Genomic DNA, 17,176 nt, shown 5'->3' with positions numbered 1-17,176 from the left:
GAATTTACTCTCTCACAGTTCTAGAGCCTAGAAACCTAAGATCAGGTGCTGGCAGGACTGATGCCTCTCCAGGGCTGCGAGGAGGAGTCTCTTTCACGCCTCTCCTCTGGCTCCTGGTAACTTGCTGGCAACCTGCCATTCCTCGGCACGTAGAAACATTGCCCAGCTTAAATTCAATATACGATCACTGGAAAATGGGGCTATTACAGTGCTATTACGGCATGTCCAGGGTCTCATGAATTAGAAATGAACCTGCGCACCCTGTGGTGCCTAAGCCCCACTGTTTTCAGCCGGAATTGGAATGTGCTGTGCCCATGGGTTGGGCTTCTCAACGTGCATGAGCACCTGGGCTGTGAAAACTCGTTTTTTAGCGTCTAGCTGGTTGTTATCCTCCCAGGCCAGATGGAACCAGGTGTTAGCTCTTCTCTAAATATTTGGTAGAATTCAGCTGGGCTTAATTTCTCTGCGGCTTTGGAATCTTCCCATACCAGGGATCAAACCTGTGACCTCTACTTTGGCAGCTGAGTTCCTCTTCACCGCACCACCAGGAAGCAGAAAAACCTGTTGTTGTAACACCACCAGGTTTCTTGGGGAAGCAATCGAAAATATACAAATTTGATGGAGGAGCCAAGATGGCGGAGGAGTAGGACGGGGAGACCACTTTCTCTCCTACAAATTCATCAAAAGAATAACTGAACGCAGAGCAAACTTCGCAAAACAACTTCGGATCGCTAGCTGAGGTCATCGGGCGCCCAGAGAAGCAGCCCATTGTCTTTGAAAGGAGGTAGGACAAAATATAAAAGATAAAAAGTGAGACAAAAGAGCTAAGGACGGAGATCCGTCCCGGGAGCTCTTAGGTGGCATTGCTTGGGGTAGGGTCCCTGCCCGAGTGCCCTGAGGACAATCGGAGGGAACTTCTGTGAGTTGCCAACTTGAACTGTGGGAGACCAAAAGAGAGAGAGTAAATTAACCGGCCCGAACACACTGCCGGCCGTTCGCAGAACAAGGAGACCGAGAGGGTCTAGAGAGGAGCTCGCAGGCTGCGGACCGGCCCAGCCCCGCCGGAGGCAGGAGGCAGGGGGGGAGGGGAAGGTCGCGGTGAGACACAGGGCGCAGGCACCCGACCGGCGCGGGCGGGGACTGCGGCTGGGGACGCGGAGGGCGGAAGGCGCGCGCGCCCGACTGGCGCCAGCAGAAACTGAGACTGGGTCCGCAGAAGGGAGTGAGTGCGCTACACCTGGGGAGAGTGCACCCACCAAGCCCCTGGCTGCCTGGACCGCTCTGACGGGGAAGGCACAGAGAGCAGGCGCAGCTTTTCCTTCCGCGCTTTTGTGGAACACCCGAGGGCTGGAACCTCGCGCAGCGCGGGGCGCGCTCCATATAGAACAGCCGGGAGCCTGAGCAGCGCAGACGGAGAAAGCAGCGTCAGCCCCTCCCGGCAGCCCCAGCCCATCCCCGCGGCGCAGGCCTGTCCCCACGGCGCCGGCCTCTCCCTGCAGCGCAAGCCCCTCCCTGCCCCGCAGAGCGACGGAGCTAGCTACCTGGGTGAGAGTCCACCTCCGCCCGCCTGTGTCAGGGCGGAAATGAGGCTCTGAAGAGACCGGCAAACAGAAGCCAAATAAACAAAGGGAACCGCTTCAGAAGGGACTGGTGCAACAGATTAAAATCCCTCTAGGAAACGCTGACTACACCGGAGGGGCCTGTAGATATCGAGAAGTGTAAGCTGGAACGAGGAGCTATCTGAAACTGAGCCGAACCCACACTGACCGCAACAGCTCCAGAGAAACTCCTAGATATAATTTTACTTTTTTCTCTTTTTTTTTTTTTTTTAAATTTTTTTCTTTTTTTCTTTTTTTTCTTTTTTCTTTCTTCTCTTTTATTTTCCTTTAAAATCCCCTATTACTCCCCCATTACTCCTTAACTTTCATTTCCACAGACTTTTACGATTTTTTAATTAGGGGGAAAAAAATTTTTTTTTTTCTTTTTTTTTTTTTTTTTCTTTCTTTTTTTTTCTTTTTTTTCTTTCCTTTTTCTCTTCTATTTTCTATTTTTCTTTTTCTCTTATTTCTTTTAAAGTCCTCTAGTACTCCTCTACTACTCCTTAATTTTCATTTTCAATACACTATAACCTTACAAAAAAAAAAGAAGAGAAGCCCTATTTTTAAACCAAAGATTATTCTCTCCCAATCTTGACTCTCTGATTTCTACCTCAGAACACCTCTATTTCCTCCTTTCCCCTTCTCTTCCCAATCCAATTCTGTGAATCCTTGTAGGTGACTGGGCTACGGAGAACACTCTGGGAACAGACAGCTGCGTAGATCTGTCTCTCTCCTCTTGAGTCCCCCTTTTTCTCCTCCTGCTCAACACTATCTCCCTCCTCCCTCTCCTCTTCTTCATGTAACTCTGTGAACCTCTCTGGGTGTCCCTAACGGGGGAGAATCTTTTCGCCATTAAACCTAGAAGTTTTCTTATCAGGCTGTATGTTCGTGGAGAGTCTGAGACTACAGGAAGAATAAATGAACATCCAGAGCAGGCAGACCTTACACGCCCAAAACGCTGAGAACACCAGAAACTCCTGAACATGGAACTTTTTAAGTATAGTTAAGTGACCGTCCCAAAAACGCTCCCATACCTACCACTGAAACAACCCACACCCAAGAGCCCACACTAAGTTCTTCAGCAGCAGAACATACCACGCAAATTCTCCAGCAACCGCAGGAACATTAGCCACCTGAACCACTCACACCATACAGGCTGGCCCAAGGACACACCTAACACATAGACCCATCTCAAACTCATTTACTGGGCACTCCATTGCTCTTCCAAGAAAGAAATGCAAGTTCCACGCACCAGAACAACTGACGCAAGCTCCCCTAACCAGGAAATTCTTACAAGCCAATTTGTCTAACCCCACCCCCTGGTTAATCCTCCACAATAAAAAGGAACCCAGACCTCCAGAATACAGAAAGCCCACTCCCAAGGGCCAGTTCTGGGGATGTGTTCCCAAATCCAGCAAATTGAATGGGCTGGGGAAAGCCATAGAGTAAGAGGAGTGAGGTAATTAGCGGAGGATCTATTTTGAGCTAGCTGCAGGTGTGACCTTGAATAAAGGATGGTCTTTTTATGAACTGGGGACAGGAAAACAGTGATTAAGATGTGAGCACCAGAGTAAGGTTGCTGCTGCTGCTGCTAAGTCGCTTCAGATGTGTCTGACTCTGTGTGACCCCATAGACGGCAGCCCACCAGGCTCTGCCATCCCTGGGATTCTCCAGGCAAGAACACTGGAGTGGGTTGCCATTTCCTTCTCCAATGCATGAAAGTGAAAAGTGAAAGGGAAGTCGCTCAGTCGTATCCGACTCTTCGCAACCCCATGGACTGCAGCCCACCAGGCTCCTCTGCCCATGGGATTTTCCAGGCAAGAGTACTGGAGTGGGTTGCCATTGCCTTCTCCTAGAGTAAGGTTACCTGGGCTTTAATCCCATCTCAAAAGCAGGGGAATACAGAACAAAGCACCAGGTGATGGGGAAATCATCACACGTTTCCTGGCAAGAGAGAGTGAAGCTGAAACTAAGGCAGGGATATGGGTGGAGAGGAGACCCCTGCGTGACTAACCATCATTTATCGCGCTATGGTTTTGTCAATATGATGTTGAATAATGAGGATATAGGGTCAAATCTCAGCTTTCAGAATAAGAGAAATTTAGGTTCTTATCCACAACTGCCACTTACCACCTTGAGATAGTCATTCTGCCTTTCTGAGCTCATCTGTAAAATGGGAATATAATAAATACCTTAGAAGGGTCTCCATGAGGATTAGAAAAAATATACATAAGTTCCTGGGTTAGTACCAAGTGCCAGGCATTTGACTTCACAACAAATAGCAGAAGCTATTGTTTCTATTGAACCAACCTTAATCAATTAGTCAAGATGTTGAGGACCAAATAGATAGAAACATAATAAAGGAAAACACACATATCTATATGTATATTAGAAAAGTATACATACAAGAGAAAATATACATGAAAAAGGAAGACACTAGGATACTTAGAAAGATTCATGAAAAATGTTGCCTTCCATGCTAATATAATGTCTGTAGATGACCTATTACCGAGATTTTTCTAGGCCAATGTAAATTTAATTCACATCTAAATTCCATCAAGGAACTTAAATATATTTATTTTTCTTTTTACTTATGATATGTTGCTTGCAAAGAATTAACTCCCAAAATGGATTCCCTTCCTGAAATTTAATATGGAATGGATGAATTCATGGAGTTAGCCGAAGTTGGAGGGATTGACTAAACTGAAGAAAATATCAGTTAGCCAACCTGGTGACCCATCAGAATCTGGCCCTATGATCAACAGAGCCATTTTTCCTTCTATCAAAGTCATTATAGTTGTTTCCTCCCAGCCTAATTTTGCTTTATCTTCTCTGTATCAATAAGCGAAGTATCAGCTGTGAACATGGTGGGCAACTGGGCAGAATCTTTTCAGTTTATATCAAATTGACCAATTCCTTGAACACCAGAATCTGCCTTATTTTTGGTAGCTCTCTCACTTATTTTTATTTTCTCTGCACTCCAACTTTTTCATTTTATTTCATTTCTACTTTTTTGTGAGGAGATTCTGGGCTCCTCAGCACACTTGAGTCTTCTATGATATGAGAATTGTATACCTTGAGAGAAAAACTACCCTCAATAGAACTAAAATGTTGGCTGACTGGTTCCAATGCATCTAGGTTTCTTGGAAACTTAAGCCCTGCAACATTCACCAGTTACCTCTTTGGTTAACAGAGCAATAACAAAGGCTGCATCAAAAATTCTAGACTTCTCATTGCAGTTCAGTCACTCAGTCGTGTCCAACTCTTTGTGACCCCATGGACTGCAGCATGCCAGGCCTCCCTGTCCATCACCAACTCCCAGAGTTTACCCAAACTCATGTCCATTGAGTCTGTGATGCCATCCAAACATCTCATCCTCTGTCATCCCCTCCTCCACCTGTCTTCAATCTTTCCCAGCATCAGGGTCTTTTCAAATGAGTCAGCTCTTTGCATCAGGTGGCCAAATTATTGGAGTTTCAGCTTCAACATCAGTCCTCCCAATGAACACTGAGGACTGATCTCCTTTAGGATGGACTGGCTGGATCTCCTTGCAGTCCAAGGGACTCTCAAGAGTCTTCTCCAACACCACAGTTCAAAAGCATCATTCTTCGGTGCTCAGCTTTCTTTATAATCCAACTCTCACATCCATACATGACCACTGGAAAAACCATAGCCTTGACTAGACGGACTTTTGTTGGCAAAGTAATGTCTCTGCTTTGTCTGTCTAATTTGTCTGTCTCTAATTTGCTGTCTAGATTGGTCATAACTTTCCTTCCAAGGAGTAAAAGTCTGTTAATTTCATGGCTGCAGTCTAGACTTTTAGGGAACTTCTATCTTTAAATTCTGGGTGACAGGAACACATAACTAGAAATTTGATAAGACACATGCTTTAAGTGATCAGGGCTGTGTGAGAGAGATGGACACGACAGTGTATTGAAAAGCAGAGACATCACTCTGCTGACAAAGGTCCATATAGTCAAGGCTATGGTCTTCCCAGCAGTCAGGTAGAGTTGTGAGAGTTGGACTGTAAAAAGGGTGGAGCACCAAGGAATTGATGCCTTTGAACTATGGTGCTGAAGACTCCTGAGAGTCCCTTGGACAGCAAGGAGATCCAACCAGTCAATCTTAAAGGAAATCAACCCTGAATATTCACTGGAAGGACTGATGCTGAAATTGAAGCTCCAGTATTTTGGTCATCTGATGTGAACAGCTGACTCATTGGAAAAGTCCCTGATGATAAAAAAGATTGAGGGCAAGAAGAGAAGGGGGTAACAGAGGATGAGATGGCTGGATGGCATCACCGACTCAATGGACATGAGTTTGAGCAAAGTCTGGGAGATGCTGAAGGACAGAGAAGCCTGGTGTGCCGCAGACCAAGGGCTCGCAAAAAATAGGACATGACTGAGCAACTGAACAACAACAATAATGGTCATATAGCTTCCCTGGTGGCTCAGATGGTAAAGAATCTGCCTGCAATGCGGAAGACCCAGGTTCAGTCCCTGGGTTGGGAAGGTTCTCTGGAGGAGGGAATGGCAAGAACAGAATGTTGTGAGATCTAGCAAACATTTTAATGTGAACTCCTGGGTCAGAGATCATTTCATCACAACCATCAAGATAGGAAAGAAAAGAGAGTGGAAGTACACAAAGATGAGGGTACAAAGGTCAAAGAAGGAAACTGATGAAAATCTCCCTTTTGCCCTGGATTTTATTCTCAGTGAAGTTGACAGTGCATTCATCTGCTGCAAGTGAGAAGAATGGTAGTATGATGGAGATTTGAACAAAGAAGTGAAAGTTTAAAATAACTGATGTGGGAATGGAAGATGGTATGAACTGTGGAGAAAAGAAGGAGAACTGTCTGAAAGCATCAAAAGCCAATAGAGACTGAATTTGTAATAATATCAAATACCCATGGGAGCCTGAATTCTCTATGCAAATTCAGCTATCTAGATAATGAAATGAGAAGTGGAGAGGTTAAGCTGGTGTAAGGTTGGGTTTTGCAATACAGACAAGAGAACAGTGAAAGACCATTCATGAAAACATGAGTGAAACTCTGATCACAGTGACAAAATGTTAGCCAAGCTAGATAGCAAGAGATATGCAGCAAGAAGCAGGGTAATAAGTGGAAGAAGACAGCAGAGCCAGTCTGGAGATCTAAAAGACAGACAAGGAGTGAAGTAAAAGAACTAAAAGTAGAGGATGACAAGTGGGATTTGAGTTCCAGATCTCGAGGAGGAGTCTCTGTCCATGACAATGACCATGGGAGAAGGCGAACAAAGGGGAATTGAGTTAAGGATCACTGGAGACGAGAAGGTTAAACATTACCTTATGCTCCCTTTATCCTGCGCTCCGTGCTTTTTACCACTGGGACTCTCCCCAGAAGCAGAGAAGACTGGATAAAAATTGCTGACTTGAAATGTTTCCCCAAAGTGTGGGTAACAGTGAAATGAAGAGTTTCATCTACTGGAATTTACAATATATGGTCTTTCTGGACTCTAATATCTCAGCTCTTCCAATATGTAAAATTTAGAGAAACTGCATCCCCTGGGATTGGGTCCAGAGATGGTGGTGCACTTGACTCTGAGCTGACCCTCTGCAATTGTCTATATTTGGTTACCACTGAAATGCACTGGTGTTACATTAGCACTAAATTAGAAAATATTGTTCATGTTTCTAAATGTCAGAGACCTTATAAAACAAGTGTAAGCATCTGCAGAAGAGGAGGGAACACTGGTAAGTAATTTTCCATTAGACCAATGTACTTGTCAAGGTCTCCCAAGGGTTATTTATGAAAAGTGGGAGAAGTTCTGCAATTCTGGCAGAAAAGAAGTGCCTCCAATTTCTCTGGCCAGAATTATGAAATCTGTCAGACTTCTGGTTGGTCAAGAAATCAGAAATTTGGTACTGATTCATTTATCCACTCAAAAATTTTATTACCTGCTTTCTTAGTGCTGTCAACAAATTGAGTTATCTCAGACAAGCTATTTGAATTCAGTGAAACCAGGGATCCTTATCTATCTGGTGGGCCTGTGGAACATGACTTACTGATGTCACAGAAATAAAAGAATAGTAAAGCTGGAAATTATTATTTCCCCTCCAGAGAAGTCTAAATCACTAAGACTGTAAAGCCAAGCTCTCCAACTAAAGTAGACTGTGATAAAATATATAGTTCCATTTTTATTGGTTATATGTGTATATACATATATTTGGACATTATATATATTATTATACATATATAAAATACCTTGAGCAATCATTAAAAATTCTACACAAAATATATACTCCAAAACTTCATAAATCAAAATGGAATTCTGAAAAATATTCAAGTAATCCATAGGAGGTAAGAAAACAGAAAAATTAAGAACTGAGAAAAAAACAGAAATAAAAATGGCAGAGGTATGCCTTTGCATATTAAAAACTACATTAAATTTAAATGATATAAATATACCAATTAAAAGACAGAGATTAGTAGAATGGACTAAAAATATGACATGCCTAATAGGCAAGCCACAAGAAACTCAATTCAAATATAAATAGTAAAAGGATAGAAGAAGACATATCACATAATCCTTAATCCAAAAAGGAGTAAAATAAAAAATAAAGTAGGAGTGGCTGCATTAATACACAATAAAGAAGACTTTAGAGCAAAGAAAATTATCATTGACAGAGATAATCACTAAGAAGGCATAATAATCCTAAAGTATATAGACTAAACAACAGAACTACAAAATACAAAAAGCAAAGTGCTTTATATAATAACTGACATAGAAATATACAAATCAAAAAATACACTGGATACTTCAACACTCCTCTTTCAACAACTGATAGAACTAGAAAGAAAATCAGGGATATAGGAGAATTCAAAAATAGCATCAACTAATCTAATGGTTAGTTTTTGTTAAACACTTTTAACAGGATTTAACAGACATTTGTAGAACACTTCATCTAGTAACAGAACATTACACAGTCTTTTCCAGCACCCACAGAACATTGTCAAAATAGATCACATCTGAGGCTATAAAACAAATGTCAACAATTTTTTCTCAAATTCAGATCATACAGAATGTACCCTTTGATCACAATAGAATCCAACAGAGACTACTAAGAAGAAGAAAACAGGAAAATATCCAAGGGACAAAAATGTAGGCAACGTTTCTACCAGTAGTCTGTGATAAATTAAAGATAGACAGAAAATCACAGTCTACTAGTGTTGTCATTCTACCAATATAATAAACAATACACTTATAAATAATCCATGGGTCAAAGAGCAAATCTCAAGGGAAATTTAAAAAGTCATTGATCTAAATAAAAATTAAAATATTTCCTATCAAAATTTGTGGTACACAGTTAAAGCAGTGCTAAGAGGGGAATTTATAGCACTAAACCTCACACTCACTTTCAGCCTCACCCAGAGCCTAACTTTCACTCTAACACTAATCCTAACCCTGCCCCAACTCCCCTAATCCAAACATGAAGGCAAACTGAAGCCCAAATCCTAACGCTCACCTTAACTCTACTGAATGCTTTTTAAGTTCTTATTTTATAAAATTTCTTATGAAATCTTATTTCATGGAGTGTCACATTTCATAGGATGTCTCTACATTCTGTGATTTTCATTCCAGGAAGTTAGTTAACCAAGCTAGATTCAAACTCCAAACTGACTTCCCTTGCAGTTTACAAAAACTGAAATCCCTATTCAGGTTTTTCAACTTTCAGCTGTAGCTTTTTCACTGGATTTGCTAAACCTACTCCCCTTAAATCATGTGTAGTTTAGCAATCTGCCAAGATTTGGGAAATTGTTATGTAGAGATTTTGTGACTCACTCCCTCTAAAACTTCCTCCTCTCCAGAAACTCTTCTGCAAGCCCTGAACTCTTCCCGCTTTCTCTGTATGTTTGCCCCTTTTAGTTTGATCTCCAGTGCCATCAAACATCGGTTTTTATACATATTCTGTAGTGTCTCATCACTGTCTATAGGAACTTCAGCCCAGCCAGACTACTTCATCATTACCATAAGCTAGAGATCTTGGGAATCAAGCTTAACTGATCACAGGGGACTCTCCTAGAGCCAAAGTTCTGGGGGATGGCAACAGTACATTAGGACGGGCGTCAGAGGAGTTTCATCTACCTGCTCAGGCAATTTACTGTGCCTTCCGACCTCGTTCCACCCAGGCTCAGATCTCCCATTTCCTCTTAATGATGGATTGCTACTGCACACATCGGATCTTACGTCTTAGTGGATCAGATAACCAATTTTTGGCTCCTACCTGGTGCACTGGTCAAATATTTATTCTCTACTGGGACTCAGTAGCAACTCAAAGGGTTTTGCTCAAAAGGAGAATAGTGATTAGTCATATGAGCATAGATTTACTCCAAAGCCCTTGGTGGATCCTCCCTGTGATTCTTCTCTGGGAGCCTTCCAACGGCTCCATGTAGCATGGCTATTTGCCACAACACTCCAAGTAAAACTAGGTCTTACTGAAGCATTCTAAAGTAAACAACCAGATTAACCAAGTCCTCCTTTTCTGAAGAAAAGTGAGTGAGGGCTGGAGAGGATCCAAGAGTCAGTGAACCTCCCCGCACATGATAAGGAATGATTAAAAACAGGAATAGCTATCTCCCTGACTCCCAACATAAAGACTGACATAGAACTGACACTCAATCCATGTTAGAACACACAAGTACATAAGTGAATAAATAAATCACTATCATCACTATATCAAGTTTAACACTGATCCTGTATAAATGCTGCATAACAAGTCACATATTCAATTCTCATACATTTTAGGCAGTGTAGAATTCTGGCCAGTGAAAGTGTTGGCATTTACTTGGTACTGAGCACTTGTAAAAGCCAAAGGTGTATTTATTTATGAATTATTCATTCAGTACATGTTGTGGGTCAGGCATCATGCTAAGTACTAAGAAAGGATATATGAATGAATGAATGGCATTGTCCTTGATGTTAAGAAGCTAAGAGTCTAGTAGACAATATGTCATGGGCCCATTCAGCCAAAAGTCAGAAGACTTAATAAGTTCCCAGCCCAGCCTGCCTCTACATAGCCCTCTCCTTGACCCAGAAGACTTCCTCTTCCCCAAGAATATCTTGACTCACTGACCTTGTTGCCATCCCACCAACATAGTCTAAACTCCAAAAGAAAGAAGGCAGGTAAGGAATATTGTACCAATCAGAAGAATGTATTTTCATATAATTCTTAGAGCCATAAATAATGTAAATGGCAAACAGCAAGAAGCACAGAGGAGCAGAGCTTGGAAAACATGACTCTCCACAAATTCTGAGACACTTTTCATGCCTCTTATGATAGTAAGGGAACAATAGAAAAGACTGGTTAGACAATGTTCCGTTTCAAGTTAAATGTACAGAAAATCAAGGTACAAGACAGCCTGTTAAATCCTTACATACTTGATGCCCTCTATTTAAACTGAGTAACAGTTTTGAAGACAAAAGGAGAAGGGGGTGGCAGAGGAGGAGATGGTTAGAAAGCATCACTAACTCAATGGACATGAATTTGAGCAAATTCCAGGAGATAGTGAAGGACAGAGGAGCCTGGCATGCTGCAGTCCATGAGGTCACAAAGAGTCAGACAGGACTTAGCAACTGAACAACAACAACAAATTTAAACTGGGTAAAGAGACAAGAAAGGAGACAGGCACAAGGAGGAGAAGAAAGAAAGAAATGAATCAAGAAAGAACAGATTACAATTCAGTTGATACAGCAGATTTTATCACTTCTTTCTCCTCTTTGACCGATTGGTTTTTCCTTACGTTGCAAGTTTCCCCATTGCTCCTGGGAGACGCTCCAGGCAGATTCTGCCTGCTGGTTTTGGCCTCAGCTGTGTCTAATGAAGTTTCTATCTAATGAGGATCATCATGGATCAGTGGGCTCACATCGTTCATTTCATTCATTTCAAAAACAACCTCACTCACACCTCACACTCAGAATGCTTCATTAATTTATAGTAACCAGGACATTTTTAAAAAGAGCTGATTGAAGTTTTCATGCTATTTTTTAAAATTATGAACGCTAATTATGTAAAATTTTGAAAATACCCAAAAGAAGAAAAGAAAAAACAAACACAGAGCCCCACACCAAGAAATTATTTCGTCTTCACATCTGTGTAAATCCTTCCCAATTTTCATTTACATAGTCCTACTTTGTCTTAATTCTTAACTTACTTTGCCTGGGTCAAATACATAACAGCATGCCCATTTTTATAACTATTATTACATGTGAGCATTTTCCAAATTATTTATAAATCATTCCTCATTTTTAAAGACAGCATAGGTTTATATCAACTGAGTATTCTATTGTTTATAACCATTCATGAGATTCATCAAGGATCATTTAAACTGTGATTCCATCATTCTTCATAAATGATTCCTCTGTCCATAAGAGAGACTAGTATTTAGATATTCAGATGTCTCCTACTTGTCTATTGATTCTGTGTAGTCTTGAGGGCAGGGAGGGTATTTTTCTACATCTTCTTCCAAGACCCAGCACAGGGCCTGACTTACAGTTAGTAAGCAATAAATGCTTATGGAAAGAATAATCCAGCCAACCGATCATTCAGGTACATATATAGGACCTTATAGAGATTAAGCAGAATTATAAAAAGTAGTGCTCATGATAAGACGTGGTTATCTCCTTATCATACCAGTGGTTGCCAGGGAGCCCAAGGACATCAAATTTCTCAGGGGGCCTTCTCAGCAGTGAATGACCTGACCCAAAAAATTACCTTCTCTCCTTGGTGATGTGATAATATCTATTTCTATTAATAATTAAATGGCCTAGAACAGTAATTCATTTTCTGAGTACAGCTCAGTCAGGGACAGTTGAGGTTCCCATTGGTATCTCTGACTCAAGTTCCTTTCCAGCGAAGGTGACTGGCTAAAATGCTCTCCCTGGGTGTACCCATGGACCACTACAGATTTGTCTCTGTACTGACCTCCCTACCTCCTCACTTGCATCCCTAACCCCACCGCGAGCTTCTGAAGACAGGAATCGGATCAGCTCCACTCAGCTTCCCCAATACTGAGCACAAGGCCTGAAACAGAATGCTGCTGCTGCTGCAAATTCACATCAGTCGTGTCCGACTCTGTGTGACCCCATAGATGGCAGCCCACCAGGCTCCTTCATCCCTGAGATTCTCCAGGCAAGAATACTGGAGTGGGCTGCCATTTCCTTCTCCAATGCATGAAAGTGAAAAGTGAAAGTGAAGTCACTCAGTATGTCCGACTCTTCACGACCACATGGACTGTAGCCTACCAGGCTCCTCCGTCCATGGGATTTTCCAGAATACCAGGAGTTCAAATTTAAACTCAGTCTATATTATTCCAAACCCTTGCATCTTCCATTTATTCAACAAAAACTGGTTGAGGTTCTGCTATATACATGGCTGTTTGCTACCTGCTAGGGACACAGGGCAAGCAAGACAGAAGAAAACAATCAGGTGGCAGCCATCACAACACCTAGGGTACATTAATAAAGTCTTGGAGATGTAATCTGAGAGATTTGTAAGCGGCCCAAAGATCACGATGAAACAACCTAATTTAGACTGCATTTAACTGGAAAAGAATAGGCCCCAACTCCTCAACTAAATGTCTAGAAGAAACAGCTTCCTTAAAGAGCCTGAACACTTTGGTGGCAATAGAAAACAAGGCTCTGATTCCTCCTCTTACCTGGAGCTTTTTGAGCTGTAGCATCTGCCAACCAGGAATCAAGAGGTGTGATCATGACACGCTGGGTGAGGCTAGGAAGGTTAAACCTGACTTACTGATCACCGTGATTAATTGGAGGTGGTCCCCTCAGGTTTGTACTGTCATCCTTCAGGCTGATGCCCCGTGCAAATCAGACACATTTGAATAAGCAGTTCGAATTCCCTTTGACACAGTGAATCCCCAGAAACACAGAAAAGGGTCAATGTGTGACCCCGAAAGGCAAAAATTCTCTAAGTGAAAGGCAATACTCATGATCAGAGGGGGTTTAATCAGCCACGTTTGGAGAAGCAAGTGATTAAAGCTATACAAGCTCCCTGGGCGCCAGTTCCTCCCGGAACCGCCCCTTGCTCTTCAGCTTCTCAACCCTTCAATGCTTTCTTCTTATCCTACTTTCTCGGTGTCCTTTGTAGCTAAGAGCTGATATCTGGGGGCTCTAAAAGTGTCTGTTCCAGCCCAGACTTTGTCCCATATGGATTGTATTACTGTGACTGAGGCTCAGTTTAGTCATGTAAAGAACAGAGATCAAAATGCCAGTGTATCAGTTTCCTAGGGCAGCCATACAAAGTACCATAAACTGGGTGGCTTATAAACAGAAATTTGTTGTCTCACAGGTCTGGAGGCAGGAAGTCCAAGATCAAGCAATCAGTGGGGTTGGTTTCTTCCTGAGGGCTGTGAGACTCTCTCTCCCATGACTTTTTTCTTTTAAGAGCCATTTCTTTTTGGCTGTGCTGGGTCTCCCCTGCTGCATGGGCTTTTTCTCTAGCTGTGGCAGGCGGGACTGCTCTCCAGCTGTGGTGCACAGGCTTCTCATTGCGAGGGCACCTCCTGATGCAGAGCATGGGCTCTAGGGTGTGCAGCCTTCAGTAGTTGCCGCTCTCAGGCTCTAAAAGCAGAGGCTTAATGGTTGTGGCTCACAAGTCTCGTTGCTCCGCAACTGTGGGATCCTCCCAGACCAGGGGCCGAACTCCCGCCTCCAGCATTGGCGGGCAAATTCTTTGCCACTGAGCCACCAGGAATGGCCCCACACCTCTCTTTAGCTTCTGGGAGCCTCAGGCATCCCTTGGCTTGTGGGTGGCTGTCTTCTCTGTGTGTCTTCCCTCATACAAGCCCATCTCCAATTTTCTCTTTTTATAAGAATACTGATCATAACAGATTAGAGCCCACCCTAAGGATATCATTTTAACTTGATCACCCCTGGTAAAGACCCTATGCTAAATTAGGTATAGCCCAATGTTTGGGTTACATTGTTAATGTTTTCAAAGAAAACAGTGAACATGTTTGTAATCACACCTTTTTTAACTTCTAATAAGCATCAAAAGGCCAAAATCACCTTTAGAAAGTATAACTTATTTTCCTTAAAGGGTCCTTTTGGCATATCTGGCCATAGACAAAGGGACAGTTTGTAAGGATTTATAAATATCTAATTATTCAGCAAACACATTGCAAACATCCCATGGTCGGGAATTGAATTTGTTCAATGTATGCTTAAATTAATATTTTAATATCATTTGATGTAAATGATAATCTCATAAATATTAATCCAAGCCAAACATTAACTAATTTATGCAACTTGACTTGCTGGGAAGAAGCAATGCCTTGTGATTGCTTAGTACAGATGAAATATTTATGTATCATATGTTACCTGGAGAATTGAAGCATTCTGTGCTACTGGGCTGGTCCTTCAATTAAAGATGTGCTAACATTACGTGTGTTGAAGGAATGAGAGGGGCGATAGGAAGGATATTCTATTCAGTGCCCTTGCCACCTGGCCTCAGATCCTCCTTCAGCCAAAATGAGACCTGACTTCACATCACAGCTCCTTGATATGTGCTCCAGTCTCTAGCTTTGCCTGTGGGAAGTCATAATAGCAAGATCTTCCCTATAATTTAACATACCAAGGAGAAGACCAAAAGCATTCTGTACTTTCTGTTAATTAAGTACATTTTACCTTAACATCATGATTTTATGCACATCTACTAGTAGATGTTTGCCTCCAGCAAAAACTCATTAGCTGATGTTTACACCTTTAGGCAAGGCACTACACCAACAGTATGAAATAGAAATTATCCAATAATTTAGTCAAACTGGTACCATGTGCCAATAAGGTAATAGGAATACATAGTTGGAAAAGTATCTACTGTGTTACAGTATTAACTCATGAGTGTTAAGTGATGCAATGAACACCTTAAGTTATCGGAAGGAAGAAATGCATTGTGAATGTTCTTGGGTAATTAAAACCTAGTCCAGTGATGCTGTGGAGGCACCAAAGCGGCCTCTGGCCAGGACCCCATATTCCTGTTCTTGTGGGGTCCTCCAACAGGAGGATTCTTCCAGTTAGTGGAACAAGGCTAATTCTTGGCTCATCATGGGGCTTTTATTTAGCTGAATGAGATGAGAGGTAAATTGCAAGAAAAACAAAAGGGTTTTGTTTGCAGATTGCAAAGAGAATTGATGCTTTTGAACTGTGGTGCTGGAGAAGACTCCTGAGAGTCCCTTGAATAGCAAGGCGAGCAAACCAGTCAGTCCTAAAGGAAACCAGTCCTGGATATTCATTGGAAGGACTGATGCTGAAGGCGAAGCTCCAATACTTTGGCCACCTGATGTGAATAGTCAACTCATTGGAAAAGACCCTGATGCTGGGGAAGATTGAAGGCAGGAGGAGAAGGGGATGACAGAGGATGAGATGGTTGGATGGCATCACTGACTCGATGGACATGAGTTTGAGCAAAGTCCAGGAGATGGTGAAGGACAGGGAAGCCTGGCATGCTGCAGTCCATGGGGTCGCAAAGAACTAGACACAATTGAGTGACCAAACAACAAAGGGAAGGAAAGAGTAGTTGCTAGGGAAAACATTAGAAATGAGAAGATTAGAAATGAGATTTCTTGATAGATCAATACATATATACATTCATATGCATATACACAGACTTTTTTGTTTGTTTGTTTTTCCACTTTTTTTTCCCAATTATTTTTATTAATTGGAGGCTAAATACTTTACAATATTGTAGTGGTTTTTGCCATACATTGACATGAATCAGCCATGGATTTACATGTGTTCCCCATCCTGAACCCCCCTCCCACCTCCCTCCCCATCCCATCCCTCTGGGTCATCCCAGTGCACCAGCCCCAAGCACTTGTCTCATACATCCAACCTGGACTGGCAATCTGTTTCACACTTGATGATATACATGTTTCGATGCTGTTCTCTCAGATCATCCCACCCTCACCTTCTCCCATAGAGTCCAAAAGTCTGTTCTATACATCTGTGTCTCTTTTTCTGTCTTGCATATAGGGTTATCATTACCATCTTTCTAAATTCCATATATATGCATTAGTATACTGTATTGGTGTTTTTCTTTCTGGCTTACTTCACTCTGTATAATGGGCTCCAGTTTCATCCACCTCATTAGAATTGATTCAAATTACTAGAGATAATCAATGAATATAGTAAAGTTGCAGGATATAAAATTAACACACAGAAATCCCTTGCATTCCTATACACTAACAATGAGAAAACAGAAAGAGAAATTAAGGAAACAATACCATTCACCATTGCAATAAAAAGAATAAAATACTTAGGAGTATATCTACCTAAAGAAACAAAAGGCCTATACATAGAAAACTATAAAACACTGATGAAAGAAATCAAAGAGGACACAAATAGATGAAGAAATATACTGTGTTTGTGGATTGGAAGAATTAATGTTGTGAAAATGAGTATACTACCCAAAGTAATCTATAGATTCAATGCAATCCCTATCAAGCTACCAACGGTATTCTTCACAGAACTAGAACAAATAATTTCACAATTTGTATGGAAATACAAAAAACCTCAAATAGCCAAAGC

The sequence above is a fragment of the Cervus canadensis genome, chromosome 12 (genome assembly GCF_019320065.1).
Source record: "Cervus canadensis isolate Bull #8, Minnesota chromosome 12, ASM1932006v1, whole genome shotgun sequence".
In the NCBI taxonomy this organism is placed as follows: Eukaryota; Metazoa; Chordata; class Mammalia; order Artiodactyla; family Cervidae; genus Cervus; species Cervus canadensis.
The sequence above is the reverse complement of the archived record's forward strand: the minus strand, read 5'-3'. Positions refer to the sequence as shown.